Source organism: Macrobrachium nipponense, chromosome 11 (assembly GCF_015104395.2).
Source record: "Macrobrachium nipponense isolate FS-2020 chromosome 11, ASM1510439v2, whole genome shotgun sequence".
Lineage (NCBI taxonomy): Eukaryota > Metazoa > Arthropoda > Malacostraca > Decapoda > Palaemonidae > Macrobrachium > Macrobrachium nipponense.
The window spans coordinates 76,384,886-76,396,951 of record NC_061087.1 but is presented as its reverse complement, the minus strand read 5'-3'; positions in this window follow the sequence as shown (position 1 = coordinate 76,396,951).

Genomic DNA, 12,066 nt, shown 5'->3' with positions numbered 1-12,066 from the left:
TATTTAGGAATCTTACATTAATCTCTCTTTTGCAGATAATATGAATTATATGTATGTTTTAAATATGCTAAAGTCAAATTACTCTCACGAGTAATTTTTTAATGAACTTAAAAAGAAAACTAAGTCATAAGTTATAATAAATACAAGCTTTCCTCAATTTTGCAAGTAAGCTCAAAGTTTTTGATTATGTTAATGAACTCCACAGCCCAAATCTAATTTGCAAAAAGGAAATATAAAAAGTTGTAATGTTATATGTTTTGGGAACATCAAAGGGTAATTTATCGCATTATGTACGGGGTCGGGGTTGGAAGGTAGGGAAAATATAATATAGTATAGACGAATGAAAAGGCTTACCACGGATAACATGGCTGTATATGAGAAGTATGAGATAATCAAATGAACCATGAAAATTAATGTGCTCTTTTTGTCAACTTTATTTTGATAATCAACCTCCCTTGGGAATTTTCTAATCTTTGACAGTGAATATAATATTTCGGCGTTTTAGTTGGAGGGAAATTTGTTTTTTATGATGAGACATTTTTAGTGGCGACAGGTTTTATACAGATAATTGATCTCCATCTTTGACCATTAGATTTTAATATAAAGTCCCTCTCCTCCCCATTTACTGACCATTATTGTCCAAGAGAACGATACTGAACACTTTCGTGAATCAGATCAGAAACATTTTCTTCCTATTGACATCAAAAGTGGTGCAGCGGGGAAAGGAGGAAACTTTTGGCAAACACAAGTTTTGATTCAGAATAGACTGCAAATTGATCCCTTTGAAACATCTTGTTGATTTAGATCTAAAGTGACGTGTTCTCTCTTCCTTCATTTAAGGCTTTCGCCTAGAATTTTCGTCAATTAATAAGAGGTTGTCAAAGAATATTTCAAAACTGATAGCATATTAGCAAATATTCGCCTATTTGACAAAGCCAAGATATTATTCCTTGGCCTAGGTGTTAGATTTGTTTATTTTACACTTAACATTCACATCTCTATATCAACAATTTCTGGCCAGAAAGCAAATGAGGTTATCTACACATTCTTGCACTTCAAGTTACCTTATGAAAGAATAAATTATACGCCAAAAGCGAGGAGAAGGAGTTTTAAGAAAATAATATTGTAATCCAGTTGAAAAACAAGTGTTCCATATTGCCATGATATTTATACTTATGATATTTTGATTAATAACCATCTTCTCCATATAACCAAAATCATCATCATCTTTTTATTCCTCAAAGAAACAGGTAATCTCTACAAATAAAAGCATTAGGAAAGATTAGATCTCAAAAACTTAGATTATTTTTCTAGGCCTATAAATCATTTTGCAACATACAGGCAGCTTAAACACAGCCTGAAACTTCAACATTCAAAGAAAACTGGTTGTAATTCATATTCCTCAAGGAACAGGTGATCTCTACAAATAAATTCATTAGTAACAGATTACATCTCAGATGGCTTAGATTATTTTTTTAGGCCTATAAAACATTTTCCAACATACAGGCAGCTTAAACGCAGCCGAAATCTTCAACATTGAAATAAAACTTTTTTTAATTCATATTCCTACATTGAAATTGTTGTTATGACTGTTGAGCTTATTAGGTCTACTGTCATAATGCTGCAGACATGGTTATGTTGATCAGTCCGAGGAGCATGTTAAGTGTGCTTTCATTGCTGGCACCGCTAACCTTATCGCACCATACTTGAACTGAGCAACGTAAAGATAAAAAAAAAATTTAAAAAATCAATTCAAATCATACAAATTAAGAATTATACCAATGCATAAAAGGGATCATATCTATTTAACCATAAAGAAAATAAGGCTAACTGTGAATTCGCAAACTTTTCGACGTGAATGACATTACAAATAAAAAAAAAAAAAATAGCACTATGGCAACATCACGTTGAGTCTGAGAATATGGACGGTACAAAAAGAATCATGTCGCATGAGATTTGAGCCCCACTGTACGTTTCTACTGATTAACCGTTTCCCATAAAAGAAGTGATTGTAAAAATGCCCTCCAATATTTAATGTACATATTTATACTTTTACCCACATAACAGACACCTTAGTCCCAATGATCTCATGTCGATCGCCATCAGTTTTATTCTGCGTTTTGTATGAGATCATGTGTTGACTGTACGTTAAAGCCCATTCATTCAAACATTTGTTATATTGTAAAATTGCAGCTTCCTGAGTCTTTGGAAACCCTCGACATATGTTGACTGAAGGGATTTCGATACAGTGACCATTCTCTCAGAATGATATTTTGAATTTTAGAGAAGCATAAGTAACATTCGGTGAGGCACCTGATTTTTATAAAAATGAAAGATTAATAGTCAACATGAAACTGTATTACCTCATAAGTAACATTCGGTGAGGAACTTGATTTTTATAAAAATGAAAGATTAATAGTCAACATGAGACTTTGTATTACCTCATTTTAAGGCGGTGAGAATTGCGTTTCTTGAACGAAGTATGCACTCTATGGAGTGGTTTACTAAGTGATTAATTTACTGAAATATGGATATGTTAGATTTTGATAATGAAACATCTGGTTCACTGGTTTTAGAAGTTCTCAAAGACCAATAAATGTATTTTGGATTTGAGATTCGTATTTCAAGTTAGGACTATATATCAATGTCAAAAACACTATAAAATAATAATTTATCAAAATAGATATTGAATAAATTTTAAGGCCAGATATTTCTACGAGTAAGGGAAATTTAAGCATTTCTGAAAGTTTGATTCATATTTTGGTCCTTGAATTTAATACAAATTGTAACAATCCTATCAGTTATTGTGCTAATATTACATAATGGGTGGAAAGCGTTTATGAGTGACCATTGCATGTTGTTAGGTCGTCCATTAATGACCTTTCTCCCTTTATTGGGAAGGTGAAATGTATCGATTACCTGGGCTGATCGCTTAACCCCCGTTGCGTTTACGCCTCTCTCCGATCTTTCAGAGGTTAGTCTGATGTTAGAAGCGGTGGGGTGGAAGGCCTGATTTACGACTAGAAAGCTTTCAGGTAAAAAGTCCATATTGCCTCTTTTGGAGAAAGCTTGCTTTTATACCTATCGGAATTTAGTCATATTTTACCCATGTCCCTGATTCAAGGCTCAGGGTAATGTGATTGTAATTTCAAATATTGTATAGTATCTTGAAAAGGAAAGGTACATTTCTTTCTAGTTTACTATAAACTTTCAAAGAGGTTTCTATTCTACGGAAAAGTAAAAAAAAAAAAAAAATCCCAATAATATGAAGCCCTATTTGTATTATTAGAAACAGAATTTATCCTAATGTTCAAGTCATCAAAAGTTATTTGGAATCAGAATTCTATTCAGTCCTGACAATAACAATCCCTTTATGCAAGTTATATTTACGCGTTAATTATATAGTAAAAATTATGCTTTTTCGTGTCCCATGGTTATAAAATTCTAGCCTTCTACGATTAATTGGTATTAATTTTTAGAAGGTCAGTCCCAAATCGAATAATTTTATTTGTAGTAAAAATTGCCTTCAGTGTACGTTTTATCGACAAAAAAAAGGCAAATTATGGTTATATTTTAAAAGTTGCATTTTAATGCATATTGTATACTGTGCCATGTTGCATCGCTCCTTAATTCGTTTGTTTGTTAAATCTAAGCTCCCGCTACTCTGATGGAATGACAGCTTTTTTAACTTTTTAATATTTTCTAATCGTTGGACAGAAACATTAGAGTAAGGCAACAGAAATCGATAATATTTCCAGCTACCTGGGTTAAAGTATTCTTAGTTGCAGTAAATACCAAAAGTGATAAAAAAGGAAATGAAATGACAAGATTTTATAAATCATTGTTAATGTACTTTTGTTAACTGTGATTTCATTTTATATTACATTAAAATAAAACTATTGCGAAAGTGTTTGTTGTCTTTACCTAAAGAAAATAGATCAGTAAAAATAAATAGTAAAAACACTGATTTAAAGCATACAAAGATAAAGGCTTTGATTGTGCAGACTACATGCCTGTATATGTAACTCCCAGGATAAATAAGTGATCACACAACTAACTGAATTATGTAAACACCAATTACATCTAATACGCAGCGAAAGCAAATTCCTCACGCACAGTTAACAGGGCAATAAATCAGATGTTTAAGGTGGACTACCAGCAGGACAGACAACCGTGACAATTCCTAATTAGCAAAGGGACTGTGTGTACCGGTAATTGAATAGTAATTAGCGAGTGCCACGTGCTGAGTAATTGAAGTTTGGGTCATCTGCAATTGTGTAATGAACCATGAATGGGGTTTTGAATGATTATGCTAATCCAACCAGCGACATTTGATATATATGTATATATATTGTCATAATTAAATTCAGGATGCTCTCTCTCTCTCTGTCTGTCTCTCTCTCTCTCTCTCTCTCTCTCTCTCTGCTGTTGCAATAGATAACACCCAGCCAGTGTATGATATAGGTTATTATTATTATTATTATTATTATTATATTATTATTATTATTGTTGTTGTTGGTTGTTGTTGTTGTTGTTGTTGTTGTTATTGTTATTGTTATTGTTATTGATAATAATAAAAGAATACGAACATACACGTTTCTAACTCATGATTATATGAGTGAGATGAAACCTGATTTAGAACATTTCTGGTGCAAGAAAATTACACTTATTTGAAGTTTCTTAAGATATTTTCCATAAGTTGCATTTCTTAAAAAGGCATGGTAGTGAATTGTTAATCTCAGCTCTTTCCGGTTAGAAACAGGTCGGCTAGAGACAAGCGCTGAATTCCTTGAAGAATGCTGAAATGAAAAACAGCCGGGAAAGATGACCAATGCAATTTGAGGTTGGTGATGCCTCGGAAATCACATGCCTTGGACATGGAACACCCGTGTTTGCTGGGTGCCCCGCAGGGCATGTCTGCATGCATGTTCGTAGCAAACGATACATGGCTTTGATGATGAGAAATAAGGATAAGAAAGGCCACTCATTGATCACTTGTGACAGGGTGCAGAACACGCCTGGAAGAGATGTTGAGAGATATTGGGAGGTGTTGCAGACCCATCGAATTAGGTAACGTAAGAAAGAACTTTAAAAAAGTTAACCTGTAAAGTGATAATTAATGTTGGAGAAAGAGAAGTGTGGTGCTGTACACATTCTTTTTGATTAACTTTCATGGGTAAATTGGTGTACTAATTGTGGTCTTTTTCTTTCAGTTGGGTTCAATGTCACTATATAGAAAAAATGATTATCTAAGGCTTTATTGACTTAATAAAATGTTGTGGTTAGTCGGACATATGAGATTAACGGGGGTACTTACTTAAACATGTTTGGGAGAGAAAAACGATAGTTTAACGGATTTTTTGGGGTTAGAGTTAATTTCATTTTATTCCATTTTTATTAATTAATTTCGTTCCATTTTAATGTTAGCTAATTTGGGAAAAAAAAGTACATTTTTGTATCTACAGGAATTCATTTCTGCCTAGAGAGATTCTGCCACAGAACAAGGGTAGGTAGTTGCCTGTTAGCAGTTTGTTTCATTTTGTTTAAATGAGTATCATTGGGTCCTAAAAACTCATTTAATAGGTGGTGGCAGCGGTAAAAAGGTTCATTTAGGGCCGCAGGTAGCAACTCCGAAGAGACTATAATAGATTAGGCAAAGTTTTGGGAGAGTGTTTGTAATTATGTATCGGGCAACTTGCATTATTGCTGACTTAAGGTGTAGATGCTTGGGTGTGGCTGTGTGCGGGCAGCCTTTCTAGCAGTGGTTTAGTGTGAAGACGTGCTTCTGTGTTCAAAGGGGGTAAAGTGTATTTATGGCGTATTAAAGGGTATTTGTGGTGCAGCGGGAATGAATTACGCGCAGTTGCAATGTGTAGACAGGCACTGACTCTGGTACTATGAAGACGTGAGTGTATAATTTTATATATCCTTCCTTTCTTTTTTTCTCTATTTATTGGTGTTAATTTACTCAAAAGTATGTTTTATTTTGATGTCCCTCAAGATTCAGTGGACATTAGTGGTCTTGTGGTAAAAAATTACGGGGGAAAGTGGTATTGTGAGTTACGGTTTTATGAGAGAGAGAGAGAGAGAGAGAGAGACTGAGGCAGTGGCCGCCGTGTGAACGGTTGTTGGGTTAAGTAAGCTGTTTTCTCTCAAACTTTTTTTTTGTCTTCTTCCTGTTCCCGAGAAACCTTGTATTTACAGCTGATTACCTTAAACCTCAGTAGTGACAAGTTTATATGGTGGTTTGTTGGACGCGGTGCATGTTTATTTTATCTTTTATTGGTGGATGATTATTATTAATTTTTCTGGGTTGGGGTTTGTGTGTGCATAAATATATCACTGTTACTGAGGTTGCGGAAGATCCTGAAGTATAAGGGTTTTCATAAAGAAAGCAAAATGGCTGACACAAGTGGTAACCAGACCTTGTTTTGTAAGATAATGAATTGTAATGCGGGTGTCAGCCCGTTCCGTGGGATTGTCGACGGAGTTCTTTCACGACTGGTAAAAAATTTTATTGAGGGGGTGAATAACTATTTAAATGCCAAGGGGATTACAGATGATATAGAGGCGTTCACGGAGGTGAAAGCCTTGTTAGATTTCAATAAAGGTGATCTTTCCTACCGGTGTAGGAGCTTTCAGTATGCAAAATGTTGCTCATAGACCGATTTACAAACATTTTTAAGATTGGCTTATGGCTCAAAGGAACACGTTGATATGGTGAGAGATTTAAGAGGGCTATATAAAATCCGTAAAGGCACAACTAGCCTTATTGAGCATAGCTCGAAGCTTTTTGACTCAGCAGGAGGATGGATACAGAAATTGAAAAATTCTGAATGGGTTAATAGGGGTAAAGTCTCACTTGACAATTTACATAAACTGATTCATTTTGAGATGCTATTACACAGGTACCAGATGCAATACTGGACAGTTTTCATGAAAAGATTGGACCTACATCAGACAAAGAATTAATTTATGCCCAAATTCAGAAACACGTCCAAATGTCCCACTGGGGATACTACTTTTTTGAATGGGACCGGTTAGAGGAATAGGGTGCAAAGAGACACACAATTTCCTACTCCCCGTTTATGTGCAAAAGTAGAATATAATAGAAGATCGATCGATCAAAGCCAATAGCAGTTGCGTTGCTACAATTGTAATAAACCGAGGCACACGAAGAAAGTATGTAGAGTCAAATATTGTGGAATGTGTAAGAGTGTGGATCTCTATTGGCAAGCTTGTCCATCTCAGATACGGAAAGATGCGAGACCTACACCTCAAAGGTCTGGGAGTTATGATATGAGAACTTCCCAGGTAGATCACTTAAGAGGGCAAATGGATCGGCAAAATTTTTGGAAAGCCGATCAAAAAAATGATTTGTACATGCCATTGTGGTCTCGTGGGGGACGCCCTAGAGCCCAGGCCTATAGTATATGGAACAATGAAGGATGTTGATATCCCGGTCTTCATTGACACAGGCGCTAGTAATAAATTTAATGTATCATAATTGTATCAATTCATTTTCTCCCACTACCCTTTGAAACCATCAATGCAGACTGTATGTGATGTGCAAGCCCATAGATTAAACACCCTGCGTTGAGTTAGAATATGGTTTACTCTTGGTGATAGAGTGTTAATAGAACCATTTTTGGTTATAAAAGGGGTTGCGTTGGACAATAGATTTATATATATATTGTATATTTCATATTATATATATATATATATATATATATATATATATATATATATATATATATATCATATATATTTATATATATATATGATATATATGATTATAATCACTTTTGCATGTGATTCATTTTATCACACATATCCACAGGTGAAAAATAAGAGACAGGTGTAGGTCCTGACCGGTTTTGGCTTTATTTTCAAGCCATTGACAAAGGACTGATACATAGTATTAGAATTCACGAGTATATATACTACAAAGACAGTACTGACGAACATACACACAACCGTTTGAGACTGCAGATCCACCCACAGGCAGGTGTTCAAGGTAGGAGTGGCTTTCAAAAATCATTTGGCTAAAATTTACAATAAATTCTCAAGGGATACTACCGCTTAGGGTACAAGTCCACACCTGACAGGTGTCAGGGAGGCGGGGTTGAACATCTCATTACCACTACTGCCCCCTTTACTGTGTTTACAAATATAATACGTAATCCTATTTCCATATATCTCTACAGCCTACCTTAAAATTTAAACAGTTTACAAATTTCTTTTGATATTAAAGGATCAAGTTTATACATTCCTTGACTGATGTTCATATTATTGTTGTAACTTTCGTTTATTAAAACAAAACTAGATTCAATGATATTCCTTTCCAATGCATTATTAGAACACCTCAGCTTTTTTTGCCCCTTCCCAGTTAATAGCATGATTGTTCTCACTACATGTACAAATATACCACTATTTCCCTGTGCATATCTCACACATTGTTTATGTTGTTCTATTCTTTTTTTCCAGTGCTTTTCCCCGTTTGACCAATGTAAAAGTTGTCACAAAACTTACACGGGTTTTTATATACACATCCTTTAGCATTGTCGGGGGGAGTTTCTTAATAAGTACCTGTTTTCATTGTTTATTGTTTTTAAAAACTACATTAACACCAAAATTCTTCAGGAGATGTGGGATATCTTTCATATTATTATTATAAGGTAGTACAAGCAAATTTTTGTTGTTGTAAGGTTCTTTTTGGTTTTGATACATGGTCTTTTTTGCCGCTTTTAATGCATTGTTTAGTACATTATCTGGATATTTCAGTTTCTTGCCTGTATTCCGAATCTTATCTATCTCCTCATCTATATATTCTGGGCTCTTAAAAATATGGATGTAAACACTAATCTTTTAACCTTATTGTTTTGTCCAGAATAGAAATGTACATAAGAAGAAATATTAGTAGGTTTTCTGTAAACGCTATACTTAAACCCACTACTATTTCTCCGTATGAGGACATCCAAAAGGGTAGGCATTCATCTTTTTCTGTTTCCATAGTAAATTTAATTGATGGTAATAATTGATTTAACCTGGCAAAAAAGTTATTACATATTCGTTTCCTGGCCATACACAAATTATGTCGTCAACATATCTAAACCAAGGTACATTGCGTGGAATTATATTGTTTAAAATTTTCTTTTCAAAAAAATTCCATATATAAATTACTTAGCACTGGGGACAGAGGGTTTCCCATTGCCATACCAAAATTTTGTGAGTAGAATTTTCCATTGAATTCAAATTTACAGTCTTTAACACAATTTTATCAGTTCAATTAAGGTGCTTTTAGAAAATGGTATATCCAGTTGTTTGTTTTCTAATAATTCCGATAGAAACTCCAATAAATCATCAATAGGCACTGTTGTGAATAGAAATACTACATCAAAGCTCTCAAGTTTCGATTCACTATATATATATATATATATATATATATATATATATATATATATATATATATATATAATATATAAACTGCCATTCACCTCCTCCTGGCACGCCCTTCCCTTCTAACACCTCTTGCATCCATCCTACTTGTCATTACGACTGCCTCCCTCTCATCCTCTCAAAATTCCCGAATTATACCCCCACTTTTTTTACAACTATGATCTTTCGTCTTTCCGAAAGATCATCTTAAGGACGAGGTGAGGTCGTAAATCAAGGAGATACTATTGAATTTTCTTGTAGGGCTATGAAGTAGTTGAGTTTGTGAAATTTTCTGCCAGGGAGCTTTATCCATGATTAAGTCGGAAAGTTGACCGGACAGTAATTTTTTTTGTTTTGTTTTTTCTCAGCTAGAGCCGACCTCCCCCCACCCCCCCAACCACACCCCATACACACCCCTTATTAATGCAAACAACTTATTTGTGAAGATAGACAGAATATGACAACGCCGAGTGTACGTGTGTATGAAGTACGTGCATGAAGCATTCGTACTCATTGATTGTGAATAAATTTTGTCATTAACCTTTGCATGTTGGTTCTTTGTATGATAAGGGTAGGGTTAAAATTCCAGGTTCCTTTGTCTACTTTTGATTTATTGTATTAATTCCGAAATTTTTCTGTCTCCGCAACATCATGAGAATCATGCGGAAAATTATTCCAAATGAAATTACTTTATAGAATCGTCGTAAACTTCGTTATGTCCAGTTATAAAGAATAGATGACATATCATTACTTACAAAACAATAAACTGGCTTCTCCCATAATGCTTCTTTTCCACGGAGCTCTGTATTTCTTTATAGCTAACTGCCGTGCTAATGGAGTCACACTTTTTACCTTTTAGACAATTTAGGAGGGCCACTTCCTTTTTGGTTACTTTCAAAAGCTTTCAAAGAAAAAGGTCTTTACTTGTATAGTTATTTTGGTTACTTGTACGGAAACAGTATATGAGAGTTAGGAATATGGGCCGCTAATCTTTCGCCTAGTTCGATAAAGTTATCCGAGGGGAAGCGAAATAATGTGCGGAAGAACGTAAACAAGCAGGACATTGTTCTACGGCCTATTAGCCTTACGGGGGGCTGTTCACTGTAGCAGTTTTATAGGCGTTCTTATCGGTGTTAGCGTAATAAATATTACTATATAAAAAGATCTCTTATGAAATTGATGTGACTATTTTTATAGAATATTTACTCGACTGATAGCGGTGTACCTTGTCTTGTATATGCGTAAGTTACTTGTTAAGGGTTGTCAAGTAATAGATGGATAGGATTCCTGTATAAGTTTAGAGTTTTTATTAGGAAAATACATGTCAAGTTAGCCATTCAAAATGACTATAAAAACAGGAAGTATAAAAAAGATGTTGATGATATCGATACTTACTTAGTAAATGAGCAAATAAGTTATTAAAGAATGAACATCCTAAACGCTAATTTAACTCGGTACGTATATGCGTATATTCAATAAAAACAAAATACCCAGTACAAAGAAAGACACAAAGAACCCACAACAAAAGAAAATCCCTCATGCAGCTTAATAGCGCCATGAATCGAATATCAAGAACGCCCTATGCATGACTCCCAGTCGTAACAGTTCTTTAATAGGTCCATTGATTGCCTCTATCGGTAATACTAAGGTAATTAGCGAATGTTGCCTGTAATGTAATTGAAGGTGGGTCGAGGTTATTACTCTCGTGTATTTATGGGAATGAAAAAGATGCTTCAAGGGTATGATCCTCCAGCCAACAATTATTTGAACTCTGGATAAATTTGCAGCCTTGTTTGTCCCCGTTCTCCGTTGCTTTAAGCTATGACACACATTTCGTATAAAAGATATAGCTTTTACGCTTAGTAAATATTGAGGGGGAGTAAGGTGCAGAAGGAAGGAGGGTTATTGATTGTTCCTGCTACGTAGGCACAGATTCCTTCCTCCTCAGCTGCAATCTCGTATAACAAATCCTTGCGAATAACTGCAGTTTTTTTTTTCGTATGAAAAATGTCTACTATTTACAGGTCTTTTTATTTACGTTTTCTTATAAATTTTGTTTATTACTCATGCATGAGGTATTTTAATATATTTTTTCAGTTGTTAAATCCAACAATCTTTATTTTTGGATTACAACTGTATTAATGCATATAAGCTTTGAGCAACTGTTCATTTACAAACTGCACTTCCCCCTATCATAAAGGAGAAACATTTCAGCTGAAATGAGACGTACTTGTGACAGACAAAAATGGGATTTCACTTTATATGCGCCAACATGGATTTTCCTTGCAATCATGGTGGAAGCATATGACACAGAGATCTGATTCGCAGTAGGCTAGCTAATTATTAACGGTAATTCATGATTATTAATTGATGATGTGGCATCATTATCTTTGTCTTTATTTTCAGTTCTCTCGTTCTTGGAGCGGTTACTTTTTTTTTTTTTTTTTTTTTTTTTTAAGTTAACCTCAGACGTATGTGAAATGTAGACGAAACAAATGTAAAACACTTAGTTACTTATGTTTCTTAATATTTAAACGAATCACCCATGCTTTATCGCGTCCTTGGCAAAGTCTTCTGATAGAAATAGGTCTTTCTTGTCCAGTGATTATACTTGCTCTGGGATTTTTT